The sequence below is a fragment of the Echinops telfairi genome, unplaced genomic scaffold (assembly GCF_000313985.2).
Source record: "Echinops telfairi isolate 266 unplaced genomic scaffold, ASM31398v2 ScPeMD7_3533;HRSCAF=4204_1, whole genome shotgun sequence".
In the NCBI taxonomy this organism is placed as follows: domain Eukaryota; kingdom Metazoa; phylum Chordata; class Mammalia; order Afrosoricida; family Tenrecidae; genus Echinops; species Echinops telfairi.
The window spans coordinates 24,605,058-24,613,699 of record NW_022107432.1 but is presented as its reverse complement, the minus strand read 5'-3'; positions in this window follow the sequence as shown (position 1 = coordinate 24,613,699).

Genomic DNA, 8,642 nt, shown 5'->3' with positions numbered 1-8,642 from the left:
TAAAGCCACACCTAGAAATTGCAAGATGGGTGTGGCAGGTGGGGGGAGGTAAAGGGAGGGAGCAGGGCGTGTCCCAGGGGCAGACTGGGCAAAGCAGCCCAGGCCCAAGGAAAGGCCCAGTGGTCTGACCCAGGCTGACAGGACATACACCCCCCACTCCCCTGGGCCCACAGGAGCCCATTGATGCCAAGGGCATGACCACAACCACGCTCCAGATGGCCACTCATGCTCTGGGTAAGCCCCCCCCCCCAACCCTTTGCCAGCAGGCCCCCCACATAAGACGTCACTATTTAATTACCCATCTCTGATTAACCAAACTTGGCATTCGGCTCCTCTTGCCCTCATCTTTCCCAGCTCCGAATCAATGGCTTTGATATGCTAATTAGGGAGTAATTTAATTTCAAAAGGCCGCAATTAACAAGGGTGTTGTGGACATGCTGTAGTTAAGCGGAGTAATCTAATTTGCATTAGTAACAAGCAGGGACTAATTAGGAGCTTAATTAGACACTTAGATGGCTCTTATGTTTACTTTCTTAATGAGATGGAGTGGGATCTTTGGTTCTCTCGTTTTTCTTTATTGTTAATTCTTCCTCTTGGTCATGGTACCAGGAAAAGAGTACAGGGGAAGGCCACCTTGCCAGGTCCTGGTGGGCACATCGGGGTCTGAAGCCAGCTGAGAAGTAAGCTGGGAGAGGGGGTTGAGGGGAGGTTGATTCCAGGGCATCCAGAGTGAACCCTCCTCTGGGCTTTGCCACCTCTAGGTGAGGCGTAAGGGAGGGCACTGGTTTGGGAGTCAGAAAAGCCACCCGGGATTCAGTTTGGCAGCAAGTGACCCTGTCAAGTCACCAGGAGTCTTTGATGTGTGTTTCTTTCCGCTGGAGAACTGAGTGCAATGCTGTGTGGAGGAGAGTGCTTTCAAGGACTCTTTAAGGTGGGGGGTGGTTGTTAAGAATCAAATCTATTTGCAGTGTGTTGAGCTGGGGCCTGCCTTAAGACGGTTCAGAAGTCCTCTCCTAACCTGTTGCCTGTTGCTGTGGAGTAGACTGGCTCACAGTGACACCCCCACCCCCCTGTTACAAAGCAGAACTGCTCCCCAGGAGTTTCCTGTCATCCTGACAGAAGCAAGGACCCCATGTCTTTCCTCCATGTCACTGCTAACCTTTCAAGTTCATCAGCAAGCCACCCAGGGGCCTAGTCCTCTGTGGGAAACCTTTCCAGTGTTCCCCTCCCTCCCTCCCTCCCTCCCAGCCTGGCCCTTCCCCTCTGGGCTTCCATAACTCCAGCCTGTATATCTAATATCCCGTGTGCAAAGTTGTGTGGAGTGTGTTTTATAGGACAGAGGTTATGAACTTGGACTGTACTTGGTCCCACTCCCCTGAATTTGATCTGATTCACTGGGGTGGGGGTGGAGGTGGGGGAGGAGACATTGATCCTTTCTGGAATGCTCTCCAGGTGATGTTGATATATAGGTGTGTTTGCCTGTCTCTCCCCTCCCCCTCCTTAGCTGATGTTGATTCTTTCCCTAGACCCACAGCAACCTCAGACATACGAGAACAAAACCCTCCCCAGTACTGCCTCGTCCCTCTGGTCTGTTGTGATTCGCAGGGTTTTCCTTGGCTACTTTTCAGAAGTCGGTTGCCAGCCCTTTCTTCCTACGCTTTCTTAGTCTGGAAGCTCTGTTGAAACCTGCTTAAGCATCCCGGCAACATGCAAATATGCAACATGCAAAAGTGCATTGGCTGGGAATGGAAGGTGGGGCTCCGGCAAGAAAGGCAAGAATTCTACCACAGAATGTTCATGCCCCTGCTGCTAACTAACTGCAAGCCCACCCCTCTTCCACTCCTGGCAAGAATAAGGGCTGGACTTTATTCCTCTTCGTCTCCCTAGGCCCGAATCCCACTCTGTTTCGTGTCAGTTGCAGGTGCAGCCCCACTACTCAGCTAGGTCAACTCTTCCCTGCTCCACAGGGTCAAGAGTTTTGCAGTTTGAGAATGTTCTGGAGAAAAGAAAACCAAATTCACTGCCATCGAGTTGATTCCGACTCATAGTGACCCAGTAGACTGGGTAGAACTTCCCCTGTGGGTTTCCAAGGCTGCCCACCTTTGCACTGCAGAAAACCTCTTTCTCCCGAGGAGCAGTTGGGGGCTGGGGGGGGCAGTGTTGAACTGCTGACACTGCCCTGTGGTTAGCAACCCAACTCTACATCACCCACTCAGCCAGAAGGGAGAACCGAGGGGGTCACTGAGAAGGTCAGAGGCTGTGTATCTTCTGGCATACAAGGGCACTACTGAAGGGAGGGCACGCTTTGTACAAATCCCGTGAATGTTGAATACACGTGGACAGGAAATAAAATATATCAAAAGTCTTAAACATCTGCATTACTATCTGAGCAGGCAATTACCTTCTAGAAATGTCTGCGAAGCAAATAGTGAATAAGGCAACGTGCCCTGTTTGTACATGAGTGTTACGGCCGTTCCAGTGGACAATGAGAAAAGGTAACTTAAAAAGAAAATCAAACTCATTGCCATCAAGTCCGTGCCGGCTCTCAGCCAACCTAGAGGACCGAGTCGAACTGTCCTCTTTATGGAGGAGAAAGCCCCATGGCTCACCTCCGAGCTGCTGGGGGTTCTGACCTCCCAACCTTCACTTAGCAGCCCCGTGCATGACCACTATGCAACCAGGGCTCCTAACAAAACAAAAGGTAATTAAAAAAACAAGGTTAAAAAAGTATAGATAGATAGGCAGATTGAATTATTTATTTAGCCAGTCCCCTGCAGTTGAATAACCTGGCAGAAGTCTGGACTGTGGGTGTTATTTGGGAATTATGTGGCCATTGAAAACTGTCACTTTAGAAATATATGATGTCATGTGGAAGTGCTAATGGCAGTAAGGCATGAACAGAATCAGAAAATTCAAACCGTATATAATGACCCCAGTTTCATTAAAAAAATTTTTTTATATACTAAAAGAGTGAAAATGGAACTAACTAGAAGGTTATATAATTACATCTGACTTAGCTGGACAACTCTGACTTGTCCTTTCATGTTATGTAAATTTGCTTTCACTTTAACATGATTGAACCATGCGCAGCTTTTAAATCCCGGCGAAGGCTTGAGCCCTTTTCTTGCACTGAACCAAAACCGAACCTACTAGCCATGAGTTGATTCTGACTCACAGTGACCCTATAGGACAGAGTAGACCTGCCCCTTTGAACTTCTGAACCTGTAAATCTTTACAGGAGCAGAAAGCCCCATCTTTCTCCCCTGGAACCACTGCTAGGTCCAAACTGCTGACCGTTCGGTTCGCAGTCCAGCTAGTGACCCACTACAGTACCAGGTCTCCTTCAGAGTCACAAGTAAAGCTAAACAAGAACTGTCTGCACCTGTTCCAATTCACCTGCAATCCGACTTAAAGACACACTTAGGCCCTGATCATTACCTGGACTCCAAAAATGTGCTGCCATCAAGCCGATGCCAACTCATAGCGACCCTAGAGGACAGGGTAGCACTACCCCTGTGGGCTTCTGAGACTGTCGCTCTTTACGGGAGGAGAGAGCCTCATCTTTCTCCTCAGAGCTGCTGGGGGTTTTGACCTGCTGGCCCTGTGGATTGCAACCCTCCATGAACCACTCTGCTACCAGGGCTCCTCTCGCTGCCGGTGGTCTTGAACTGCTGACCTTCAGTTAGCAGCCCAGTGCATGACCACTTGGCAACCAGGGTTCCTCTAGCTATCCCAAAGCCTAACGGAGTTATTCTGCACAGTAGATTTAGGGGTACTGTTTATTTCTTTGTGTCTTTCTCCCCCGATTTTTCTACTAGGATGTCTGTCACCTTTGCTGTTGTGAGGAACCGTCAAGTTGGTCAGAAACATTGCCCACACTCCTGTGCCATCCTCACAGTTGTTCTTCGGATTAGAGAATACATTTGAAGCTTGGGAGAGAAGCAGAAACAGCGAGCCCAGTCTCAAACCAGAGACCTGCTGCAACCCTTCCTACAGGCATCCCTCCACCCTGCCACTCCGTGCTTTAAAATCCAGAAACCACGCTCATTTGCCGTCGAATCCATGCCGACCCATGGCAACCCTACAGGACTGGGTAGAACTGCCTCTGTGGGTTTCCAAGATGAACACTTTACGGGAGTAGAAAGCCTGGTCTTTCTCCTGGCCACTCGGTGCTAAACCCCTCAAATTCATGGGCCCGGCTTCCATTTCTTCAAGTGTTGAACCATGTGCTGGCAGAGAAGATAGGCTCGCTTTGTAACTCACAGACCATGCAGAATTGACTTCTAGGAAAACTGCCCTTGAGCTCCCTAATGCCTAGCACCTACCTTTCTCTGAATGCCCTCATCCTGCCGCAGTCCTCAGGAGAAAGGTCCTTGGTATTAGCTCCATATCACCGATAAGGAGAGGGAGGCTCAGACTGGTGACTGCACTGCTCGATGTCACCAAGACAGTAAGAAGCCCAGGAAGGAACAGCCCCTAAGGAGTGTGGCCTCCTTAGAGCCCTCCCTCACCTGGGAGTCCCAAGGCTGGACCTATGGGGCTCGGAGCCAAAATGGGGGAAGGTGGTCTCTGTGCCTTGGGGTAACGGAGGAGAAAGTCTATAAGATCTGACAGGGTAGCTAGAACAACAGGACCAGAAAGCAAAGGATGTATAAGGGCACCTTCCCACACAGGGTATCCGCCTGTGTGTCTTGTTTATATCGGGACACGTGTCCAATTTTGCTCTGGAAAAACCTGAAACAAGAGAACAAGGCTGCCTTCAGCTGTACACTTGGCCTGGTCCACGCCAACTCCGTCTCCATTTGCACTAGAACCCCCTCATCATTCATTCCCTGTCTTCATCCTTCCTAGAAGTGACCCTGCTCAAACCTCTCCATTTACCTGGGTCCGCAGTCCTGGTGGCACAGGCGGTTAGGGCTTGGGCTCCCACCTGCAAGGTCGGCCGTTTGAACCCACCACCAGCTGCTGTGAGGGGAGAAAGATAGGCTTTCTGCTCCAGCAAACATTTACAGCCTCAGAAACCCACAGGGCCCCTTCCACTCTGCCACACCGGGTCACTGTGAGTCAGAGTTACCTCAGTGGCAATGAATTTGTTATGTTTGTGTCTTGGTCTGTTTCCCATCAGCCTCCCACTTAGAACATCCGCCCCATGCAAGCAGGCTCTGTGCCCTGTCCTGTGCCGCCCTGCCTACAGGGAGCTTGCCACCTTGTACGGGCTCCATCAATCCTTGTTGGGCCAATGAGTGGAGGAGGGTGGCTGCTGGAGGCATATGCCCCCAGTCAGCCACCGGAGGAGAAAGGAGCAGCTCGTCTGTGTCTACCTACGTTTTCCAAATGGCAAGCGCCGAACTGACACAGGAGAAGGCGGCACAGGCCCCTGCTCACAGCACCGCTCACGGCCTAGCCTTTTACAAGGAGCTCCCGGGCATCAGCAGGTGAGCCAGCTGGTTGGCAGCTTGTAAGCCTGCAAAAGACGGGGACCACTGCAGTCTCCTGCTTATCCTCACCTCTCAGCAAAAAGACGGGGACCACTGCAGTCTCCTGCTTATCCTCACCTCTCAGCGACAGAGGCATTCAATACCAGCTGAGCGAGCACCTAGATCCGATGGCCAGGGAGCTGATAACCAAGGGAGCGCTCCCTCAGCAGCGTCAGCCCCCCAAGAACTTTTCCAGGCTCACAGCACAGCACAGTAGACCTGCTGAATCAGAAACTCAGGGGTGGGACCCAGCAACACGTGTGTACACTCCCTCCAGGTGTGCTACACGTTCAAGTGTGAGACACCCCACCTCCATGCTCACGGTTTGCATGTGTTGATCCTCCCCTCCTTGTACTCTTGTTTCCCGTGATGTCTTAAGCTTATGTTTGCCTTTTACTGCAATCTGTACTTACTTGTAAATAGCTAGCAGCCTACAGCCTCGCTAAGAAGCAGGGGAATTAACTTGCCCACCATCGTAAGTGCCTGCGCCCTGAGATGAAGCCAGGGACGGACACCAGGTCCCCCCTCCTCAGACTAGATTCCAGGCCGCTGGAGAGCTGGAGACACAGTTTCATGTTTCCACTCCAACCGCCGCCGCCACCGCTCCGGGTTCAGGTTGCTGTGGTCACGCCCCCACCGCGTGCTTCCTCGTGAGCTGGGGTGGGGGTGGGGGGCTGAGTATAGGCGGGGCGCCCTCTTCAGTTGCACCGTGCACGTGCGCGCCTGGGGGGGCACGCGCGCTGGGGGCTGCCCCGCCCCCTCCCTCCCTGGAGGGTAAACTCAGGGCATCCATCAGTCGGTTAATTGCACTAATTAGAGTTCGTGGAGGTGTTAATTGGAAAACCCTGGTATTGTGCCTGTTTGGGGAAGAAAACGTCAATAAAAATTAATTGATGAGTTGGCAGGGCGGGCAGCACGGGTTCGCGACGAGGCGCAGGGTGTCGTGGCAAATGTTACCGCTCAGATTAAGCGATTGTTAATTAAAAAGCTACGGCCATTAATACTCCTTACACCATATGGGCTCACGGCAAGGCATAAAAGGTTTCTCCACGTGCAGGGCTCGCAGGTCTTGTTTCCCCTCCCCCACAAGCCCCATCCCTAGCCCCCCAGGTTGCCCCCTTGGCCCCAGGGTGGGTGCATCTCCTCTCCTCACTGGGGAGGAGATGGAGCAGGTCCAAATAAGTTCGAAGGGCTTTGTTTATTGTGCACCCCTCGAGCCAGGAGCCTAGAGGGGAAGTGGGAGTCCCCAGTAGCCCACAGGCCCCCACAGAGCGGAAGTCGCAGCTGTGGCACTAACCCGGCTTCCGTCCTTCCCACAGTGCCAATGGGATCCCTGAGGCTGAGCAGCAAGAGGTGTCCTGGCTCCCCCAAGGGGTACCCAGAGGAATAGGAACCCAGAACCCACCAAAGTGCAGGCCAGAAGATAGTGGGGAGCCCGACAAATGCATGATGGCAGGGGGTTCTAAGAAGGCTGGAGTGGGCTGAGAACCCTAGTGTCAGCGAATCCTGGAAAGGTTTCCGGGTCCCCCACCTTATTTGCCCCAGTGACTGCAGGGTAGTGACTTGCTCAAGGTCACCTAGCCGGGCCCTGAAACCAGATGATGGAATTCTCAGATGTCTCCTCCCCATCCTTTCTACTGCTGCTTGTGAAGGAGGACACTTGTGGGTGGGGATGTGGAGAGACGCAGAAGGACCAGCCAGAACTCTTGGAGGGAGCACTCTAATACCAGAGCAGGTGGCTCAGGTCTGGACTGAGACTGGGGGTCACAACTGTGGAGCAAACGGACCCTCCGTGGTTCCCACCAGCCACCAGAACGCTGGCTTCCTGCCCACATGCTAGACTAGAGGTTTCATTTCCTTGAGCTGCCGGTCAGAGGCGCCCTCCAAGAACATCTTTCCATGCAGAGGGGAGAAAGCCAAGGGACAGAGAAGGGAGCAAAGGACTCACAGATGACTAGTGTCTGAGCCCGGGCTGAGACCTGACTTTCTGCCTCCTGCTACACGAGCTTGGCATTCAGGGCACTGATATGATAGCAAGGCCTGCCCAGTACCCCCTCATGACCCGGGCTGGCTGGGTCCCAGGCTCCCAGTACTGGTTGCACACCAGTGGGAGACTGTTGCTATTCTCAAGTTAAAGGGCCAGTGTCTCAGTGCGGAGATCACCTGGGAGCACCTGTCAGGCAGGTTGGGGGGAGGGGATTAGGTGGGTGGATGGGATCATCATCATGGAAGGAGGTATACGGGGTGTGTGGAGTGTGTGTCATCCAGAGCGAAGGCCCTGGGAGGGGGCAGAGCGTGCCACATGGGAATTAATGCCATTCATACACCCTGCGGAAATGACTTTTCAAATGCATATAATCTCGAGCATGCAAATGAGAGGCTTGCTTCACCCTGTTTAATATGAATGATCGGCCGTTGAATAGCTATTATTACACACCACATTGCCGCAATTATGTTGTTCCCTGGGTGTCACTCTGTTACTCCCCCCCCCCCAAAGGGACATCTCTGTTTGCATCCTCCTCTTTTTTTCCCATCCCAAACTTGTCCTGTGATCTATAACTTTATGGTGAACGGGTGAGTGTTGAAGGGGGGTGGCACTCTTACCCCAGAGAAGTGACTGAATTCTGCGTCCTCTCTCTCTCTATCTCTGAATCTCTAGTCTTTGTCCCCTGGGGCCCAAGAGTTCTCTTGATCTCAGAGAATCTTGACTCGGATTCAGGGCACACAGCTGCTCTCTCGATCCTCCAACAGGACCATGGTTGGGGGCGAGGGGGCCAGGGTCACTCCTTGCCGTCTTCCCAGTCCCCTCCTGTCGCCCAGGCCCAGACCTGAGTGGGGAGGGCAGGTGTTCTTGGCCTTGTAGGAAACAGGGGGTGGGGGGGCCTCCGGGGGCCTGGCTGAGTTGGGGGTGGGGGGGCTGGAGCCCTGTCCTCTGGTGGATGGAGCACGGTGCCTGCCTATCCATCATGCTGCGGCCACTGGCCCTCAGGCTGACACGGCCATTAAGGCCTGAGACCAAGTGCTCAATCTCTTCCGAACCATCGCCCCCAGCCTCACCCGCACCCCAGCCCAGCTCCTCTTAGAACCCGGAGTGGGAGCACCAGTGGAGGTGGGTGAGGGGAGTAGGCGCTTGGGGAACACATAGCATGAAGCTTCCCGAACATA